General features: G+C 37.2%; 1 protein-coding gene across 1 annotated transcript in view; it reads left to right on the top strand.

The window, feature by feature from the left end:
* Nucleotides 1-21,814, top strand: part of DNAJC14 (DnaJ heat shock protein family (Hsp40) member C14) — a 1,080,043-nt gene that overhangs the window by 658,984 nt on the left and 399,245 nt on the right. The gene's annotated exons all lie outside the window — the stretch shown is intronic.

Raw genomic sequence — 21,814 nt, 5'->3', positions numbered from 1 at the left:
AGGAGTAAAAAGTTAACAAGTACCAATGGGACAGTGTCCACAGAGATATGAAATGCATAGATCAGATGATGAATTCTGTCGCACAACAGAACTACTTGAATCAACTCTCAGCTATTTGATTATTATTTGGTAAAAATATTACTTAAATTATTAGGAGAATTCATGTTTGTTTTTGCTCATACATTAGTCTTATTAAGGAAGAACTAGTTAATAGTCAATATTTTCATCACTATAATTTGTAATCAATACTCATAAGGAAGTTATCAAACTAATAAGCATAATTAGTTTTACATAGTAATGTGTGTTGACACAAAACACAACATTAAGTATATTTTACTATCTACCATTTCAATATTATCTTCAGCATAATCACAATATTTCATAAATTCAAAGATCCTTTCCATTATTCTATAATACTGAGCAGTACCAATTTTCATAATCTGAAAATTTATAGCTATGAGTGAAGTTGGAGACTCAATAGGAGCATGTCACTATTTGATTTTGGCTGATAGCTCTCTTCTCATTGAGATATATGTTAAAAATTTCTACACACTCATAATATCAGAGCAATAATGTTAATCATAGAAACTTTCATGCAGGAAAGCATGTCCAGAGGGACAGAATAAGAGAAATGTCCCAGGTTCCTCTTTGTGCTCAGGACCTAGCTGTGTAGGTCTAGTGACAGCGCAGAGGAGCACAACACTTCTTTCTGGTTCATAGTTTTATACTTTTAGTCAATGAAACCTAGCAAGGCAATTAAAAGCACCACACTGAAAGCATGACAATGGGAAAACAATGTAGACCTCTACCCTGCTGAGAGAATAAAATGGTAGCTCTATTGACCTGACAATTGCTAACCACCTATGTAGTGTCTCAGATAAGGTTTTAGAGAAAAAGGCATAGACTCAACTGAATGAACCACAAAAAAAAGACTCAAGAATATATGAAAATAGAAATGAGAAAACTTTAAACTGAAATAACAGGGCTGAAAAAAATTAGTGGGTGAAAGGAAAAAAGTCACTGGAAGGCCTCACCAGCAGAGCAACAGTGGCTGAGGACAGAATCAGTGAGCTGGAAGATAAGATGCATAACAACTCCATACAAAAGAAGTGGCTTTAAAGAGTCTTAAAAAAGATCAGGTGACAGAAAAATCCTTAGAAAATGTGAACAAATGAAAATAGAACTCTGGTATAACGTCAATAGAAAAAACATAAGAATCTTTGGAGTTCCAGAAGCTCATGAAGAATCAACAGACAATTTTATCATTGCTGACAAATTTTCATAATTAAAGTACCTGATCTGTTGTCCAACAACAGATGAGTGTATCATGAAGATGTGGTACATATACACAATGGAATACTATATAGCAATAAAAATTATACAGTCATGCAATTTGCATATAACCTGGATGAAACTAGAAAATATTATGTTAATATTATGTTAAATAAAGTAAGCCTGAAGAAGTATAATATAGAATAATATCACTCATATGTAGTATTTAAATTAACTCCATGAAGAATCACAATGGCCTAAATGGTAGACACTCTGAATACTGTAGGTGCCAGGGTATAGCTTGAAGAAGGAAACAAATCAAGTGGAAGAGAAGATGCACAAATCCTTTACTCTCTTTTATATTACAAAGAAACCTACAAAAACAGAAACAGCTGCTTAGATTGAACATGTATCCAATGTATCCAATGAATCTCTCACTAAAGAAGCCTACAATAATGTTCTAATAATTTTATCCACAGAGACAGGTGCAGAATATGATTGGAAGCCATAGTCTACCAATGCATTGCTTACTATCGGTATATTTTAGTGCCTTGATTTTATTATGTCTAAAATAATTCTTTAACTTCTTTGTCCACAGTGGTTCTTGGATATATAAATTGGACTCTCCAATTTTTTATTTCTGAGCTCTATCACATTAAACTCAAATTACAGTCCTCATGACAAGATCTTGACAAAATGCTCCAAGTTATCTATTGCCTTTTGTTTACACCTGCTATTACAATCTAATGCTTATGTCCACAGACACTACCGAAATAGGTAACTGCATTCCATAGACTTTTCTTACAGGCCCTGTTTGTTAAATATGATTGTGAAAAGTAATATTAACTTTTATTCCAAATCATGGTAACTTACTATTATATTATAAAGCTCTCACTGTCATTTTTCTTTCAGGAAAGGAACCACATTGCACAAGACACGATTGATTATACTACATGGTGTAGATTCCTTTTATAGTGCTTACTACCATGTTGCTTATTACTCTAGATGTGAAAATTATGTTTATACTAAATGCTCTATGCACAATCTAACCCCAAAAACTTTATTTAGTAAAGTTTACTTTCACCATTAATGAAGTGCCTAGAAATTGGAATAATCCCCTGATGTGCCAGTCTCATTTATTTTAAATGTTCTGACCTATCCAGAAGAATCAGGCCTCCAACTACAACCCACAAATAGATCTCCAATGTTTGTCTATAAGTGGTTGTGAGTGAGTAGGTGGTGGACACCTCTGTTTGTCTAATCTGTATTGTTCATAATCCCTGTTTGTATTGTATATAGTTCCTATTATATATTAGCCCTCCTTCCCCCCCACCCATTTACTATCTTAAAAAATCCCCCTTATCCTCTCACTCCCTCACCCTGACTCATTATCTATCCCTATTTAATCCTTTTTACCCTCATCTCTTAACTCCTCAGGAACTGGGACCTTTCCCCTGCCTCAGGAAGCTGCTGCCCGGCTCTCAAAGTGGAAGGATCTCCACCCTATCAGTCCCCTCATGTCTCGCCCAGGCAAGAAACTGCAGTCACTGATCCTGCTGACTCATTCTATGAGACCCTTTTCTTTCATCTCTCGTCAATGTGGACTGTAGCTTGCTACTGGATTAGTCTCTCGAGGGACCCCCACCCCAGCTCTATGACACTACCTAACCCCTGACTGCTACAAACCACTTCTCAGACTCCAAAAGACCACAGCATGGGATAAAAATGTGCTCTGGATCTTATCCCCCCATCAAAGTATCTCAAAAGACTTAATGGGTATAGCTATATCTTCTTTGTATATTCTTATAGATGCATTTCCTTAATAGTTGTAACTCTGAGTGATTATTTTCATATGTCCCCATCCCCTCTCCCTGCTCTTTTTGCTAGTTCTGGTTCTACTTATTAGTATATTTCAGTAGAAAAATCTTGCTTGGATAAGACCTTAGGTCAAAACCAGGGCAAAGAAACTTCATCATAAGTTCCACTCCCTGACCTGTGCAAATACCGAGATCTCTAGATACAGAGGTCTGATTTTATCTCCCAGGACAGAGCAGAAGTCTTCCATACACCACAAAAGCACCAATGGGAGAGTACATGAACCTGAAAGGAGTCTATAGTTAATCCTATGACAAAATGCTTCAAGGGTGGAGAAACCCTGTACCTCTTAGGCCAAGGGAATTCCTTTTTGAATGACCCCAATATTTACTGTACCTGTCCAGGAGGGAAGAAAAAAGGAAAAAAAGGCAAAAAGCACAAAAATTATTTTTATTTATTTATCTAGTCTTTGTCGATTTCTTTGTTTTGGTTTAGATATTGAAGTTTTGTCTCCATTCATATTTATTATTTTTTTCTTCTTTTCTTCCCTTATGTACTCTGCCATGTTTTTTATCTCAAGACCATGGCTTTTATGTGGTGCTTATCTTTATTGTTGGAGTGCTCACAGGATATTTTATTTGACACCTCTTTCTCTACTGTTGTGGTGTTTCACCTTCTTTTTCCCCTTCGTCTCTCAAACCTAAGATGAGAGCCTCCAGAAGGATTCTTCCCATTTTTGGAGTATTTGATCCCCCCCCCCAGTTTATTACTCTTCTCTTCTTCAAACAAAATCACATAACTTGAACTATCTAGTCCCCCCTCCCAATCAGAGCGGGAAATAAGGCAGGTACAAAGACCAAACAAGTGTAGGACCAGTAAGTAGTAAGCTTGGCACAGAGGGGACCACTTATTTTGGCAGCCCCGGGGATGAGAGAGGAGGATATGGGAGGACTCGAATGGAGATGGAGGGAGGATAATTTGGTGATGGGAATTCCCCTGATTTTATGTTAATATGTACCTAAAATATTACTATGAATGATATGTAAGCCACTATGATTAAAATAAAATTTATATTTACAAAAATAAGTAAATAAAAAGAAACTGTATAACATATTATCTTTATCCATAATTGCACCAATGATATAATATGGCATCATTCCTTTTTGCACAGGCACACTAAAATGGGGAAATCTTGTGTATAAAAAGTTCTTATCTAATAGGGACAAGAACTCATATATTTTATAATGCAGGGTATCATTTCACCCTGAATATTTGTCATGGGAACTTGACATAGACCTCAATTGATTGGACATCGACTGCCCAACATACCTAACCCCATATCCCAACTCTAGAACTGGCATATGTCCCTGCACCAGCACCAGGAATCAAATTCCCCTTGGGGGAGGCCCTAATACTGCTCTGGAACCAACTTGTTCCAGGGTAGGAGCTTGACACCCTAATGATGAAGAGACAGTAAAAAATTAATATAAGGGCTGGTTGCCCTACCTTACCAACTAATGGTGAGATGAAATCAGAAGATGCTCAGTTTCAGGATCTGTGCAAAACCAAAATCTCTACAGAAGACTGACTACAACAACTACCACTGAGCAGAATTTTTCCTGGGACCATAAAGAAAGATTTATTCTAGGTTTCTCCCTAGGATCTGTGCAAAACCTAAGACTGACTTTGACAATTGCAACTGAGCAGAACTTTTTCTGGGACCATAAAAAAAAAAGACTTTGGGTTTCGACAACTTACATGCCCAAAGACTGTACAGTCTTATGACAGTGTGCTTCAAGGATAGAGACATCTCATATCTTTCAGGCCAAAAAATTTCCTTCCTAATTTTCCCAATGTTTACATGTTTACTCCATACCTCCACCCTTAGCCCTGGGACTACAAATATAACAGGTGCATTTTGTGTATAGCTCATTATAGTTTGATTATTGATTCTATTGTCATTGACTTATATTTGGGTATTTAGATCTGTTCTTTTTTTGGGGAGACCACACCCAGTGATGGTCAGGGGTTTACTCCTGGCTATGTGCTCAGAAATCGCTCCTGGTTTGGGGGACCCTATGGGATGGTAGGGGATTGAGCCATGCTCCATCCTGGGTCAGCCACATGCAAGGTAAATGCCCTAGTGCTGCACCATTGCTCAGGCCCTAGAAATGTCCATTTTATATTTCCACTCAGTGCTCTTCAGATGGCTTGGCCCCTGGGTCCCATCCACTTTTTATTCTTTTCTCAATTTGTAGGAGGACATAGAAATATGAGGTAGAACAAGATGATCCATGTTCTATGGTTCTATAAAAAATGCAGAAACCCCTATCTAGAAACTATAAATAAAATTAAAAGAAAAATAGAATAAGAGAGGGGTCAGATGTGACTTTTTTTAATAGGTGCAGTAAACATTAAGGGAAATTATAAAGAAAAATCCATTGACCTAAGATATACAGGGTGTTTCTATGCTTGAAGCATACACTCATAAGACTGACCACAGGCTCTGGGCATGTTAGTTTTCAAACCCCAAGGTCTTTCTTTATGGTTCCAGGAAAAGTTCTGCTCAGGTCATGCTTGTCAAAGTCATTCTTCTGTAATTAGAGATCTTGATTTTTTGCACAGATCTTAGGAAAAATCCTAGGATAAATTGAATGCCTATTAAAAAAAATAGGAATAGGGGATAAATAAATCTTTAAAGTTAAAGTGCTTATATTTAATCTGAAGAATTCCTTTTAGATTGCTGGCACTTAATATGTCTCTTCATTTTTTCTCTTCACATGATTGTGTTCTATCACCTATAGCAGCTTCATTTTTATCTTTGTTAAACCTTTGCAAATAATGAAATTACTTAATAAGTAGGCATAAATACTCAAATCTTTTTCTCTCATGTTAAGCCCATTTATATATACTCTGAGGTATTATATTAACCAGTTGCCACCCCACTCAGTATACACCTTGTTATTCATTTGTTGGAAACATCTTTGATTGCAGCACTTTGGATTGGTATTTAGATAATTTGTTCTCCATCTCAAGGTGAATTCTAATTTCTCCTAATAAAAATCCCAGGTCTGGGAAAAATCTATGCCGGCCTAATGGGGCCCGACTGTGAGAAAATGTGAATGCTGCCTGTATGTGTTTGTCTCCTGTCCTGTCTCCTAAACCTCTTGGGAGTGGGCCAAAAAGGGCCTAGAAAATTTGCTCTCCCAGAGGCTCATTCAAGGGGCCAGAGCACCAAGGAACTGCTTCCTAAAGTGAAAACTGGCTATAAGCAGTACTTCACAGAAGGCAGGTCCCCTGTTTGTGATGTCAGGCTGGGAAAATCTATACCGGCTCAGTGGGGCCCCACTGTGAGAAGCTGTGAGTGCTGCCTGTGTGTGTTTGTCTCCTGTCCTGTCTCCTAAACCTCTTGGGAGTGGGCCAAAAAGGCCCCAGAAAATTCGCTCTCCCAGAGGCTCCAGAAGAACATGGCCACTCCGCTTCACTATGCAGCCGTGCACTCTTTCTAAGGAAAGAACGCCACTGCAACAAGAAGAAAAAAATCACACTAAGAACTGAGCTAGATCACTGAAGCCCAGCATTTCTTTCCGGACTGTCTTCTCTGCTGCATGCTCAGGCCCATGATTTGATTCTGTGTGAGGCTTCACCCACAGAGGGCTCCCCTTCCTTGTAGGCAAGTCAACCCACCCAGAAAGGGCAGAGCCAGAGGAGCATGGCCGTGCACATCATTTAGCCAATGAGTAGCACCACAACATGTAGAAAACCCTCAATACACGTGTGACAATGGGGGAAACAATGCAGGCCAGCATCAGACATAGAGAATGAAGATGACAACTCTGATGACCAGAAAAAGGCCAACCAAATAATCAATTTCTCACATAAGTAGAGTTTAGACAAGAAATATGGAAGATACTCAAAGAACTCAAAGAAACCATGGATCCAGTTGAACAGAACACTAACAAGAACCAAGAAAATATGAAGACAGAAATTACAAAACTCCAAACTGAAATAACAGGTCAAATAACAGGCCTGAAAAACTCAGTAAATGAATTAAATGACAAAATGGATATGCTCACCAACAGGCTAACAGAAGATGAGAATAGAATTGGTGCTGTGGAAGATGAGATAAATAACAAATCCATACAGCGGGAGAGATTGAAAAAAAAAAAACTTAAAGCAAATGAACAGACAATGGAAAAATTAGGCTGGAGGAAAAAAATAAAAATTAAAAAAAAGAAGAATTTTATAATTTAGAGTTGAAGATATACATAAAAAATCCCAGGAATAAGAAAATGGTCTCTTGCTTTACAGGCTTTTCTCCACTGAGCTCTTTGCTTCTTAGCAGTGGGAGTTTTGCTTGCTAGAATTCTGAACATGTTACCATCCTTCAGTGTGTATGGATTATTTTCTGCATTATTGTTTGCTTCCTGACCAAAGTCTCTCCAGTGTTTTGGTATTCAAGACAGGGACTCAGCTGACAACTGGTAGAAACCAGTTGTTTTCTACCCCAAAACCATTCAAAACCTTGGTTTCTTAAGTTTCCATAGTTTCTTAAGTGGATTTCACTGGCCTGGGTTTTTAAGCTTGCATCTATTGGGTTCAAAGTTATAACAAAGGATTACTTTTTGGTTGAGAACAATGCTTTTTCTCCTGTAAATTTCTACCTTTTTATCTTCTAAATAGTGAAGAAAAAGGTATTGTATGAATTTATGCATTGTTCGCTCTGATAGTGATCATCCTTGATATTAGTAAGCATCATGAGATGCAAACAATGAGAGATGAATACTCTTAAATCACAATTAAAGTTTCTGGAGTTCTTTCAACTGTTTCTAAAATAAACTCAAACTAAAACTAATTATATATGGTTATTACATATGGTTAAGTCAAAAGCCCTGAGGTAGGTGTTCTGCTGCCCTCTACTGGCATGAAGCCAGATGAGTCTCTACTAGTTTCTCATTATGATAATGACTTGAAAAGCAAAAGGAAAATGGTCCAATCAGAAGTTGAATCAAAAAGTGTATCTGTAAGATTCTTACGCACCCCTCTTACAATGCATCTCTTTAGAGAGTGTGGAATGGACCCGCTTCCCCCACAATGGATATTTATTAGAGAGATTGGCATTAAAACAGAAATGGAAATAAGTCTTCCCCATCAGGTAAACAACCACAAAGACTAATTCTTAGAGAAATTGGTACCAACACAGTACACAGAACAAATTCACCTATCAGCAAAGCAATCAAACTTTATCATATGAGGGTTTAAGTATGGACTATCTCAGTATGTTTAGAAAGCATGCTTGGACAATGGTCCTCTTTCCCCATTTTGTGTTGAATTCTTTGATACCTGGAGTGATTGTGTGTGTTAGACACACCAGGATTTCAACATTACAGCAAGGGGCGCATCACAATATTTACTATGGGAAATGTGGTTCTCTAAAACAGTGAAAGAAAAATTAATAGCACAGATCACTCTGGAATGATGTCCTGCTCTCACTGGACTTCAGAATTTGGCAACACTTGTTACATAAATTTAATACTACAATGCCTGTATACTATTCCAAATTTGATTGATTACTTTTACCAGAACCATATAAGGAGGACAATAATAGTTATAATTCACTGGGACATATAAGCAAAGAAGCAGAAGAGTTTGGTAAGATTATAGAAGCCTTGTGGGCAGGACAAACAGGCATATTAACCCAAAAGACATTAAGATGATTATTGGAAAGACAATCAGTTTGAAGGAAACAGTCAACAGGTTCCACATGAATTATTTCTATTCCTGTTGGAGGGTCTTCATCAGGACTTGAACAAAGCTGATAGGCAGAACAGACATTTAGAAAAACATGTCTTGACAGAAATTTGGAAATTACCAACTGTGCTTTGAAACTCTTCTTCAACAATGACAAAGAAAAAAAAGAACTCTGCTGGAACTAAGATGCCAGCATCCCTATCTGCCTGTCCTCTGTGCTGTGCTGCATTTTCAGCCTGATTTCATCCTGTGTGTGGCTCATCTGCAGAGGGCTAGCCTTCCCTGGAGGTGAGTTTACATGCCCAGAAAGGGGAAGCTGCTGAAATCTCCTGGAACTCAGATGCCAGCACCCCTATCTGCCTGTCTTCTGTGATGTGCTGTATTTTTGGCCTGATATTGTCCTGTGTGTGGCTCATCTGCAGACGGCTAGCCTTCCTTGGAGGCGAGTTTACACACCCAGAAAGAAAGAAACCAGAGGAGTGCAGCCGCATAGCGAAGCACTTCATTTAGCCAATTAATACAACCACAACATGTAGAAAAACCCACAATACAAGTGTGAAAATGGGGAAACAAAGCAGGCCAGCGACAGACATAGAGAATGAAGACGGCAACTCAGATGACCAGAACATGGCCAACCGACTAGTCAGTCTCTCAGATAAGGAGTTTAGAGTCGAAATATGCATGATGTTCAAAGAACTCAAAGAAAGTATAGAAGAGAACACTAATAAGAACCAAGAGAATATGAAGATAGAAATGAGAAAACTCCAAATTGAAATTTCAGATCAAACAACAGGTCTGAAAAACTCAGTAGATGAATTGAAGAAAAACATGGATGAGCTTTCCCATGGGTTAACAACAACTGAGGATAGAATTAGTACACTGGAAGATGAGATGATTAACAACTCCATACAGCAGAAGAGACTGGAAAAAAGCCTTAAAGCAAATAATCAAACAATGGAAAAATTACTCAAAAAATGGGAACAGGTGAAAATAGAAGTCTATGATAAGCTCAACAGAAACAACTTAAGAATCATTGGAGTCCAAGAGACCCAGGAAGAAAATCTCCAGGAAGAATCAACTGTCAAGAACATCATTAAAAGAGGAACTACCAGATCTAAAAAATACATGCAATCAAATCCTGCATGCCCAAAGAGTACCAATTAAAAGAGACCCCAGCAAAAACACCCCAAGACACATCCTAGTCACAATGACCAACCCCATAGATAGAGACAGAATTCTGAATGCAGCAAGATCAAAAAAAGAAATTACATTCAAGGGAACATCCTTGAGATTTACCACAGACATGTCACAAGAAACTCTCAAGGCCAGAAGACAGTGGTGGGACATAGTGACAAAACTCAATGAAATAAATGCTTCGCCTAGAATACTGCACCCAGCAAACCTCACTTTCAGGTTTGAATGAAGAATACATGGTTTCACATACAAACAACAGCTCAGAAACTTTACAGACTCAAAATCAGTCTTAAAAGAAAAACTGAAAGACCTACTTTAAGACAAAACTGACCAACAGAGACACCAAACTTCGATATAAAGTGACATTAACCCCAAGGACAATTCTTTCTCTCAATGTCAATGGACTAAATGCACCAGTTAAGAGACACAGAGTGGCTAAATGGATCAAAAAACTCAACCCAACCTTCTGCTGCCTACAGGAACACACCTGAATAGTCAGAACAAGCATAGACTCAAAATAAAAGGCTGGAGAAAAATTATCCAAGTAAACAACACCCATAAAAAAGCTGGAGTGGCCATACTAATATCAGATGATGCAACATTTATACTCAGGAAAGTTATAAAGGACAAAGATGGACATTTTGTATTAATCAAGGGATTTGTACAGCAGAAAGAAATCACTCTCCTAAACATTGTTTTATTCACTTCTTGAAGAATATCATGGGTATCCTTAAAGGAATTTTATTGAATATGTACAATGCTTTCTGGAGTATTGCCATTTTAAGGATATTAACCCTCCTAATCCATGAACAGGCTATTTGTCTCCATTTGTGTCTTTTTTATTTCATGAAGTAGTGTTTTCTATTCGACTTTGTATAGGTCATTCTCCTCCATAGTTAACCTGACACCAAGGTGTTACGGTGGTACTTTTATGAATGGGATTGTTTTCTTTTTTGTTTGTTTTTGTTTTTGTTTTGTTTTGTTTTTGGGTCACACCTGGCGGTGCTCAGAAGTTACTCCTGGTTGTCTGCTCAGAAATAACTCCTGGCAGGCACGGGGGACCATATGGGACACTGGGATTCGAACCAACCGTCTTTGGTCTTGGATCGGCTGCTTGCAAGGCAAACACCGCTGTGCTATCTCTCTGGGCCTGGGATTGTTTTCTTAATGTCTATTTCATCTCTATCATTTTTTGTGCATAAGAAGGTCATTAATTTTTTTGTTTGTTAATTCTGTAGACTACCCCTTTGATAGATGAATCTATTTCTCTCAAGACTATTGGTGGAGGAGTGTTTAGGATTTTCTAAATACAGATCATGATATCTGCAAACAGCGAGAACTTGACTTTTTCCTTTCTTATCTGGATGTCCAGCATATATTAAAAAATTAAAAAATACTTAAAAATAGGATTTGAAGAAACTTCCTCAATGTAATCAGAGATGTTTACCACAGAAAATATTATCCTCAATGAAGAAAAGATGTGGTACAAATGTACCAGTCTCAACAGTTCTATTCAAATAGTATAGGTATTACTTGCCATAGCAATGAGGCAAGAATAAGATATCAAGTGCTTCCAGATAGGAAAGAAAAGAGTCAAGCTTTCACTCATTGTAGATTATATGATACTATATTTAGAAAATGCTAAAACTCTATACAATAGATTTGTATAGAAAAGTGGCAGGATACAGAAAACTATGCCTGCCCAGTGGGGCCTGACTCTGAAAAATTGTGAGTGCTGCCTGCGTGTGTTTGTCTACTGTCCTGTTGCATAAAACTCTTGGGAGTGGGCCAAAAAAGGCTCCCGAAGAGCTCCACTTCGCTACGCAGCCGTGCGCTCTTTCTAAGGAAAGAACACCATCGCAACAAGAAGAAAATAAATCACATTAAGAATTGTGCTGGATCACTGATACCCAGCATTTCTCTCTGGATTGTCTTCTCTGCTGCATCCTAATATTTGATCTAATATTTGATCCTGTGAGAGGCTTCATCCATGGAAAACTTCCCTCCCTTGGAGACAAGTCAACCCACCAGAAAGGGTGGAGCCAGAGGACTGTGCCTGTGTACATCATTTAGCCAATGAATACCACCACAACACAGAAAAACCCACAATACAGTGTGACAATGGGGAAACAACACAGACCAGCGTCAGATATAGAGAATGAAGATGACAATTTTAATGACCGGATAATGACCAACCAACTAATCAACCTCTCAGATAAGAACTTTAGACAAGCAATATGGAAGATGCTCAAAGAACTCAAAGAAACCATGTATCTTGTTAAACAGAACACTAACAAAAACCAACAAAATATGAAGACAGAAATTACAAAACTCCAAACTGAAATAACATGTCAACTAACAGGCCTGAAAAACTCAGTAAACGAAGTGAATGACAAAATAGATAAGCTCTGGGACAGGGTAACTGAAGCTGAAAATAGAATTGGTGCTTTGGAAGATTGTCAATGGACTAAATGCACCAGTTAAGAGACACAGAGTGGCTAAATGGATCAAAAAACTCAATCCAACCTTCTGCTACCTACAAGAAATGCACCTGAATAGTCAGAACAAACATAGACTCAAATTAAAGGATGGAGAAAAATTATCCAAGCAAACAACACCCATAAAAAAGCTGGAGTGGCCATACTAATATCAGATAATGCAAACTTTATACTCAGGAAGGTTGTAATGGATAAAGGTAGACATTTTATATTAATCAAGGGGTATGTAGAACAGGAAGAAATCACTCTCCAAAACATATATGCACCGAATGAGGGGCCAGCAAAATATTTAATACAAATGTTGACAAATCTGAAAAATAATATCAATAACAACACAATAATTGTGACGGACCTACACGGCTTTGTCAACACTGGATAGGTCAACCAGACTGAAACCCAACAAGAACATACTAGAACTGAGGAGAGAAATGGAAGAAAGAGGCCTAGTGGAAATATATAGGACACTCCATACCCAGAAACCTGGATACACATTCTTCTCCAATGTACATGGGATGTTCTCCAGGATAGACTACATACTGGCACATAAAACATACCTCCATAATATCAAGAGGATAGAAATTTTGCAGCCTACCTTCACTGACCATAAGGCTCTGAAATTACTTGTGAATTCCAAAAGGACACAGATGAAAAACTTTAACACCTGAAAGTTAAACAGCCTCATACTGATTAACCAGTGGGTTCGAGATGAAATCAAGGAGGAAATCAAAAGGTTCCTAAAAGCAAATGACAATAAAGACACAAACTATCAGAACTTATGGGACACAGCAAAAGCAGTACTGAGAGGAAAATTTATAGCTTTGCAAGCACACATAAGGAAGGAAGAAGGGGCTTACCTGAGTAGCTTAATGACACAGCTAATAGAACTAGAAAGAGCTCAACAAAAGGACTCAAAAATAGGGAGACAGAAGGAAATAACAAAGCTGAGAGCAGAAATCAATGAAGTGGAAACCCCCCCAAAAATCTGAAAGATCAACGAAAGCAGAATTTGGTTCTTTGAAAAAATAAACAACATTGATAGACCACTGGCAAAACTAACAAAGAAAGAGAGAGAAAAACTTGATAACTCGTATTAGGAATGAAAAAGGAGAGATCACTACTGATATGGCAGAGATTCAAAGGTTAATCAGAAACTACTTTGAGAAACTCTACGCCACTAAAAATGAGAACCTGGAAGAAATGGATACATTCTTGAACTCTTATAATCTTCCATGGTTGAAGGAAGAGGATGTAGCATATCTAAACACCCCCATCACTATTGATGAAATTAAAACAGTAATCAAATGTCTGCCCAAAAACAAAAGCCCAGGCCCAATGGATTCACTAATGAATTCTTTCAAACTTTCTAAGAGGAACTACTACCAATCCTGGCAAGACTCTTTCATGAAATTGAACAAACGGAAATACTTCCAAATAGCTTTTATGAAGCCAACATCACCTTGATACCTAAACCAGACAGAGATGCTTCAAAAAAGAAAATTACAGACCAATATTGCTGTTGAATGCAGATGCAAAGATCCTCAACAAAATCTTGGCAAATAGGATTCAGTGCCTCATTAAGAAGATTATCCATTATGATCAAGTAGGTTTCATCCCAAGAATGCAAGGCTGGTTTAACATCTGTAAATCTATCAACATAATACACAACATCAACAATAAGAAAAATAGAAATCTCATGATCATATCAATAGATGCAGAGAAAGCATTTTATAATTTCCAACACCCATTCTTGATCAAAACTCTCAGCAAGATGGAAATGGAAGGAAGCTTTCCCGATATAATTAAGGCCATCTACCACAAGCCAGAGGCAATTACTGTCCTCAATGGAGAAAAAATGAAAGTCTTTTCTCTAAATTCTGGCACAAGACAAGGCTGTCCTCTCTCACCACTCCTATTCAACATAGAACTGGAAATACTCACTATAGCGATTAGGCAAGAAAAAGATATCAAGGGAATCCAGATAGAAAAGGAAGATGTCAAGCTCTCGCTGTTTGCAGATGACATGATACTCTACCTAGGAAACCCTAGAGTCTCTATGAAAAAGCTTCTAGAAACAATAGACTCATATAGCAAGGTGGCAGGCTACAAAAAAAAACAAAACCACAAAAGTCAATGATCATTCTACACACCAATAGTATTATTAAGGAAGAAATGGACATTAAGGATACAACCTCATTCACAATAGTGCCACCCAAACTCAAATATCTTGGAATCAACTTAACTAAAAATATGAAGTACCTATACAAAGAAAATTATAAAACTCTGCTACAAGAAATAAGAGAGGACACGCAGAAATTGAAGCACATACCCTGCTCATGGATTGGCAGGATTAACATCATCAAAATGGCAATACTCCCCAAAGCATTGTACAAATTTACTGTAATCCCTCTAAAGATACCCATGACATTCTTCAAAGAAGTGGATCAGGCACTTTTAAAATTCATTTGGAACAAAAAAAACACCCTAAAATAGCTAAAGCAATCATTGGGAAAAAGAATATGGGAGTTATTACTTTCCCCAACTTTAAACTGTACTACAAAGCAATAGTTTCAAAGCAGCATGATATTGGAATAAAGACAGGCCCTCAGATCAGTGAAATAGGCTTGAATACTCAGATAATATTCCCCAGACATACAATCACCTAATTTTTGATAAAGGAGGAAGAAATCCTAAATGGAGCAAAGAAAGCCTCTTCAACAAGTGGTGTTGGCACAACTGGCTAGCCACTAGCAAAAAATTGAACTTAGACCCCAGCTAACATCATGTATGAAAGTAAAATCCAAATGGATTAAAGACCTTGATATCAGACCCAAAACTATAAAATATATAGAACAACACATAGGCAAAACACTCCAGGACATTGAGACTACAGGCATATTCAACGAGGAAACTGTACTCTCCAAGCAAGTGAAAGCAGAGATTAACAGATGGGAATATATTAAGCTGAGAAGCTTCTGCACCTCAAAGGAAATAGCACCCAGGATACAAGAGCCCCCCACTGAGTGGGAGATTGGGTATTCACCCAATACCCATCAGACAAGGGGCTAATCTCCAAAATATGCAAGGCACTGACAGAAATGTACAAGATAAAAACATCTAATCCCATCAAAAAATGGGGAGAAGAAATGGACAGACACTTTGACAATGAAGAAATACAAATGGCCAAAAGACACATGAAAAAATGCTCCACATCACTAATCATCAGGGAGATGCAAATCAAAACAACTATGAGGTACTACCTCACACCCCAGAGATTGGCACACATCACAAAGAATGAGAACAAGCATTGTTGGCGGGGATGTGGAGAGAAAGGAACTTTTATCCACTGCTGGTGGGAATGCAGTCTAGTTCAACCTTTATGGAAAGCGATATGGAGATTCCTCCAAAAACTGGAAATTGAGCTCCCATATGATCCAGCTATACCACTCCTAGGAATATACCCTAGGAACAAAAAATACAGTACAAAAATCCCTTCCTTACACCTATATTCATTGCAGCACTATTTACCATTGCAAGACTCTGGAAACAACCAAGATACCCTTCAACAGATGAATGGCTAAAGAAACAGTGGTACATATACACAATGGAATATTATGCAGCCATCAGGAGAGATGAAGTCATGAAATTTTCTTATACATGGATGTACATGGAATCGATTATGCTGAGTGAAATATGTCAGAGTGAGAGAGAGAAAGACACAGAATGGTCTCACTCATTTATGGGTTTTAAGAAAAATGAAAGACATTCTTGCAATAATAACTTTCAGATACAAAAGAGAAAAGAGCTGGAAGTTACAGCTCACCTAATGAGGCTCAGCACAAACAGGGATGAGTTTAGTTAGAGAAATAACTACGTTTTGAACTATCCTAATAATGAGAATGTACTAGGAAAATAGAAAGCCTGTCTAGAGTACAGGTGGGGTTCGGGTGGGGAGGAGGGAGATTTGGGACATTGGTGATGGGAATGTTGCACTGGCGATGGGTGATGTTTTTTACATGACTGAAACCCAAACACAATCATGTATGTAATAATGTTGTTTAAATAAAAAATGAATAAAAAAAGAATTGAAAAAATATGGTAAAAAAGAAAAGTGACAGGATACAAATTTGATATGGAATTATCTATAGGTTTTCTCAACAAATAAGAAAGAAGAAAGAGGCATTTAAACAAATTAAATTAATAATTTTCCATGAGAAAATGAAATATTTTGCTACCAATTTAATATAAAGTACATATACAAAGTAAGCTAAAACCACTGCTTCAAGAAATAAAAATGGAAACAAGAAAATGTACTACATTCATATTCATGGATTGAAAAAAATAACATAGTTAAATGACAGTAATTCCCAATTTGCAAATTTAATGCAATCAATATGATATGCAAGATATTTTTCATAGAAGTAGTCAGACACTCTTGTATTATATGGAAAAATAAACTACTATGAATAGTTCAAGCAATACATGGGAGACAAGATTTGGGAGGCTTCAGTTTCCCCAACTTTCAAGTTGTAATACAAAGCTGTAGTAATTTAAAAAGAATGAGACTAATAAAGTCAGACCCTCAGATCAATGCAATGTAATAGACTTAAAGATACTGAGATAGACTGAACCATCAGGTATATGATCAATTAATATTTGATAAAAGAACAAGAAATATTGGTGGAGAATTAAGTAAGTGAATTTAATTAATTAATTTATTAATTAATTTAATTAAGTAAGAGAATTTAAGTAAGTGCTACAGGGAAAACTGGAGCTACATGCCATAAAATGAACTCAGACCTTTTTATAATGCTAATGAAATGGATATATAGTCCATATTTATATATGTCCTATATATTTATATATGTCCAATGGATATTTATAAGTCGAATAAAATGGATTAAGATATTAATATGAGACCTATAATAACAACAAAGTATATAATGTTAAACATAGAACTCTCCATGACACAAGGAAGAAGCACCACTAATTAAGGAACTATAAACGAAGGTAACAAATGGGACTATGTTACACTAAGAAGCTTCTAAAACTGAAAGGCAATGGTGGCTAAAATACAAAGACTACCCAGAGATTTGAAATATAGTCACCCAATACCCATTTTATAAAAGATTAATATCTAAGAAATATATAAGGCACTGATAGGGTTTACTAAGAAAACAAACATGTAAGTCTATAAAAGAACAGATACTTCCTAAAAAATAGAAGGCACATAAAAATGTTTCACATCATTAATAATTAGAGAGATGCTCCTCAAAAGAATGAAATTTTGTTTCAGAGACTAGCACACATCAAAAAGAAGAAGAACAACTAGTGCTGATATGGAGGGGAGAAAGGAAATCACATTTAATGCCAATGGAAATGTAGATTGGTTCAGTCATTTTGGAAAACTATATGTACATTCCCCATTAAACTAGAATTTGAGCTCTTATATGACCCAGCACTATCACTCCTAGGGATGTACCCTGGGGGCCTAAAAACACAGTGTAAAAAAGGCAGCTGTACTGCTAATTTTCATTTCAAAACCTTATATTAGCCAGAAACTGAAAACAACATAACTGTCCAAGAACAGATGAGTAAAGATAGAATAGTACATCTATACAGTGGAACAATACTTTGTAGCTATAAAAGAAAATAAAGTTACACATAAATGGGCATAGAGTTATTATGTTGAGTGCAGTGAGTCAAAGAGAGAGAGATAGGCATAAATGATCACATTCATCGTGGGATATAAAACATCATGAGAATAATAAAGTAGAAATGATTGAAAGGAAATGTAATTATACCAGAGAAGGATGTCTATGATGATAACAAAAGAAAATAATCACTATAGAAAAGAGAGAGAACTGAATGGTTGTAGTGATTTGCATGAAAGTATTAATAACCATTATACAAAAAATAGAGCCAGAAAGGAAAAAAAGGGAGAAAAAGAGAAGAAATGTGTGTACTGTAAAGATGAGTTGGGAAAGGGGCAGAACAGAAGGGAAGTTGGGGAAATTGGAGGCAAGAAACAAAAACTGGTGAGGAAATAGGTGTTGGAGCATTGTATACCTAAAATTCAACTATCATTTTTTCTCTGTATCTCATATTGATTTAATTAAAATAATTGGTTATAATAGTTTTGCATGTTTGTAAAAGTAATCACAGATTTTTGTGTTTTTTGTTTTTGTTTTTGTTTTGTTTTGTTTGTTTTTGGGCCACACTGGTGACATTCAGGGGTTACTCCTGGCTATGCACTCAGAAATCGCTCCTGGCTCAGGAGACCATATAGCATGCTGGGGATCGAACCTAGGTCTGTCCTGGGTCAGCCGCACGTAAGACAAAAGCCCTACCACTGTGCTATTGCTCAGGCCTTGAGTTTTTTCCTTCCTTCCTTCCTTCCTTCCTTCCTTCCTTCCTTCCTTCCTTCCTTCCTTCCTTCCTTCCTTCCTTCCTTCCTTCCTTCCTTCCTTTCTTCCCTCCCTCCTTCCCTTCCTTCCTTCCTTTCTTCCCTCCCTCCTTCCCTTCCTTCCTTCCCTCCCTCCTTCCCTTCCTTCCTTCCTTCCTTCCTTCCTTCCTTCCTTCCTTCCTTCCTTCCTTCCTTCCTTCCCTCCCTCCTTCCCTTCCTTCCTTCCTTCCTTCCTTCCCTCCCTCCTTCCCTTCCTTCCTTCCTTCCTTCTCTCCTTCCTTCCTTCCTTCCTTCCTTCCTTCCCTCCTTCCTTCCTTCCTTCCTTCCTTCCCTCCCTCCTTCCCTCCTTCCTTCCTTCCTTCCTTCCTTCCTTCCTTCCTTCCTTCCTTCCCTCCCTCCTTCCCTCCTTCCTTCCTTCCTTCCTTCCTTCCTTCCCTCCCTCCTTCCCTTCCTTCCTTCCTTCCCTCCCTCCTTCCCTCCTTCCTTCCTTCCTTCCTTCCCTCCCTCCTTCCCTTCCTTCCTTCCTTCCTTCCTTCCTTCTCTCCTTCCTTCCTTCCTTTCTTCCTTCCTTCCTTCCTTCCCTCCCTCCTTCCCTCCTTCCTTCCTTCCTTCCTTCCTTCCTTCCTTCCTTCCTTCCTTCCTTTCTTCCCTCCTTCCCTCCCTCCCTCCCTCCTCCTTCCTTCCTTCCTTCCTTCCTTCCTTCCTTCCTTCCTTCCTTCCTTCCTTCCTTCCTTCCTTCCCTCCCTCCCTCCCTCCCTCCCTCCTTCCTTCCTTCCTTCCTTCCTTCCTTCCTTCCTTCCTTCCTTCCTTCCTTCCTTCCTTCCTTCCTTTCTTCCTTCCTTCCTTCCTTCCTTCCTTCCTTCCTTCCTTCCTTCCTTCCTTCCTTCCTTCCTTCCTTCCTTCTTCCTTCCTTCCTTCCTTTCTTCCTTTCAATTTAGTCCTCATAATAGATATAAATAAATTTGTGCTAAAGATGTGTTTTTAGTAACCTTATATTTATATTTATTATATATATACTAAATATTCAATAAAATATATTACATATCTAGTTATTATATTTTTCCTTTTGGGGGGGTCACACCCAGCGGTGCTCAGAGGTTATCCTGGCTCTGTGCCCAGAAATCGCCCCTGGCAGGCTTGGGGGACTATACAGGATGTCGGGATTTGAACCACCATTTGTCTGGGGTCAGTTGTGTGCAAGGCAAACACCCTACTGCTTTGCTATCTAACCAGTCCCCGGTTATTATTTCTTATCTCAACTCCCTTGATAAACATAGAATAATATTTGGTCATTGATGACAATTTCTTTAGTTCTGTCTTTTCATTGTACAAAGCAGAAAAAAATACCTGATATTTATTCTTCTCCTATTTACTTCTTTTAATCTAATTTCTTCCAGTTACATCCATATTGCAGGATTTTAATTTTTCTGATTTTTATATTTAATGGTCTATTATGTATATATACCATAGATTCTATATTTACCTTTTTATTCTAATTTAGATATATGTATTTTATAATCATGTTAATAGTCATGGTTTTGATTTATGCATATCAAAACTCATTTACCGAGTTTGAGTTGTTTCAGTATCCTGGCTATTATACACAACAATGAACATATAAATACATGCATCATTTTCAGTTAAAGTTTTTGTGCTTTGGGTGTAGATACAACAAGTGAAATAACTGTCATAGGGAACTCTATTCTTAATTTATTGAGATGTTCATTTTTATCTGATCTAATTGATTTGGCATTTCTTTCTCATTTGTTAATCTTTCTTTTTTTAAATGAAGAATTTCAGAATTCATTGACCCTTTGTATTGTTTTCCCAATTACTATGTGATTAATTCCTCTTACGATTTTTGCTTCATTCTTTACTTTTATTTGTTGTTTTGCCAGTTTCTCTATGATGAAGATTATTGTTTTAAATTTTTTATTTTTTCTTGACGTAAGTCTGTAGGGTTTTAAATTTTCCCTTAGTACTGATTTTTTAAATTTTACTTTATTTAAAAAAATGCATCGTATAGTTGACAGTAATACATTTGTTACCAGATAAGTGAGAAAAAAGTTATTAAAAATAAATAGAAATAAAAAAGAGAAAGGAAGAGAATAAAAATTATAGAAAGCAACAAAGTGACAAGCAAATTTGTGAAAATAATTTTCTCTTCAATGAAGTTGTTAAGACACTGACTGAAGGTTTAGTAAGCACTTGTTGCTTGTTGACCATTCTGTTATTTCATATATTTCCAAATATTAAGTGACCTCAGCTACACATTGACATCTATATTGGTGTGTACCTATCGGGATGATAGTCTCAAAAAAATGAAGTTGTCAAGGAATTCAGAGCACAATTACTGATACTGCAGCTTTTGTGGGGCATATTCTCAGTTGCCATGTTTCCTTGCATATTGGGAGTTTGGTCAGATCGTTGTTTCTGCAGAGAATCATAGAGGCGTAAGGTAATAATGTTCTAGGCAAAGCAGCAAATACAGCAGTTATATCAATAAATGTGTCTTCAGCAAAGTGGGGCTTGGAATGTCCTCTCATTCAAAGATAGCCAGCTTCAGTGTGTGGCCACTATACCTTGATTTTTCAAGGATTGATTTAAAATTCCAGAACAGAGTATCTTTGTAGCTGTTACAATATGAACACGGCGACTGCATTATCTCTTTATACTGAGTTTTGGTGCATTATAATTAATTTCTACCTTTGAGTGCTCTTACAAAATATTCAGTATGAATAAATAAATTAATATATCCAGAAATTTATAAATGATATACTTTATAAATATAAATTACATGCTTGAGTTATGATCCAGTATGTGGCTTATATTGAAGAATGTTCCATATGTACTAGAACTTTAGGCTTGTTTGCAGGGAAAG

Source organism: Suncus etruscus, chromosome 11 (assembly GCF_024139225.1).
Source record: "Suncus etruscus isolate mSunEtr1 chromosome 11, mSunEtr1.pri.cur, whole genome shotgun sequence".
NCBI classification, from domain to species: Eukaryota; Metazoa; Chordata; class Mammalia; order Eulipotyphla; family Soricidae; genus Suncus; species Suncus etruscus.
Note: the sequence above shows the minus strand (reverse complement) of the source record. Positions and strands in the feature narration are given on the sequence as shown.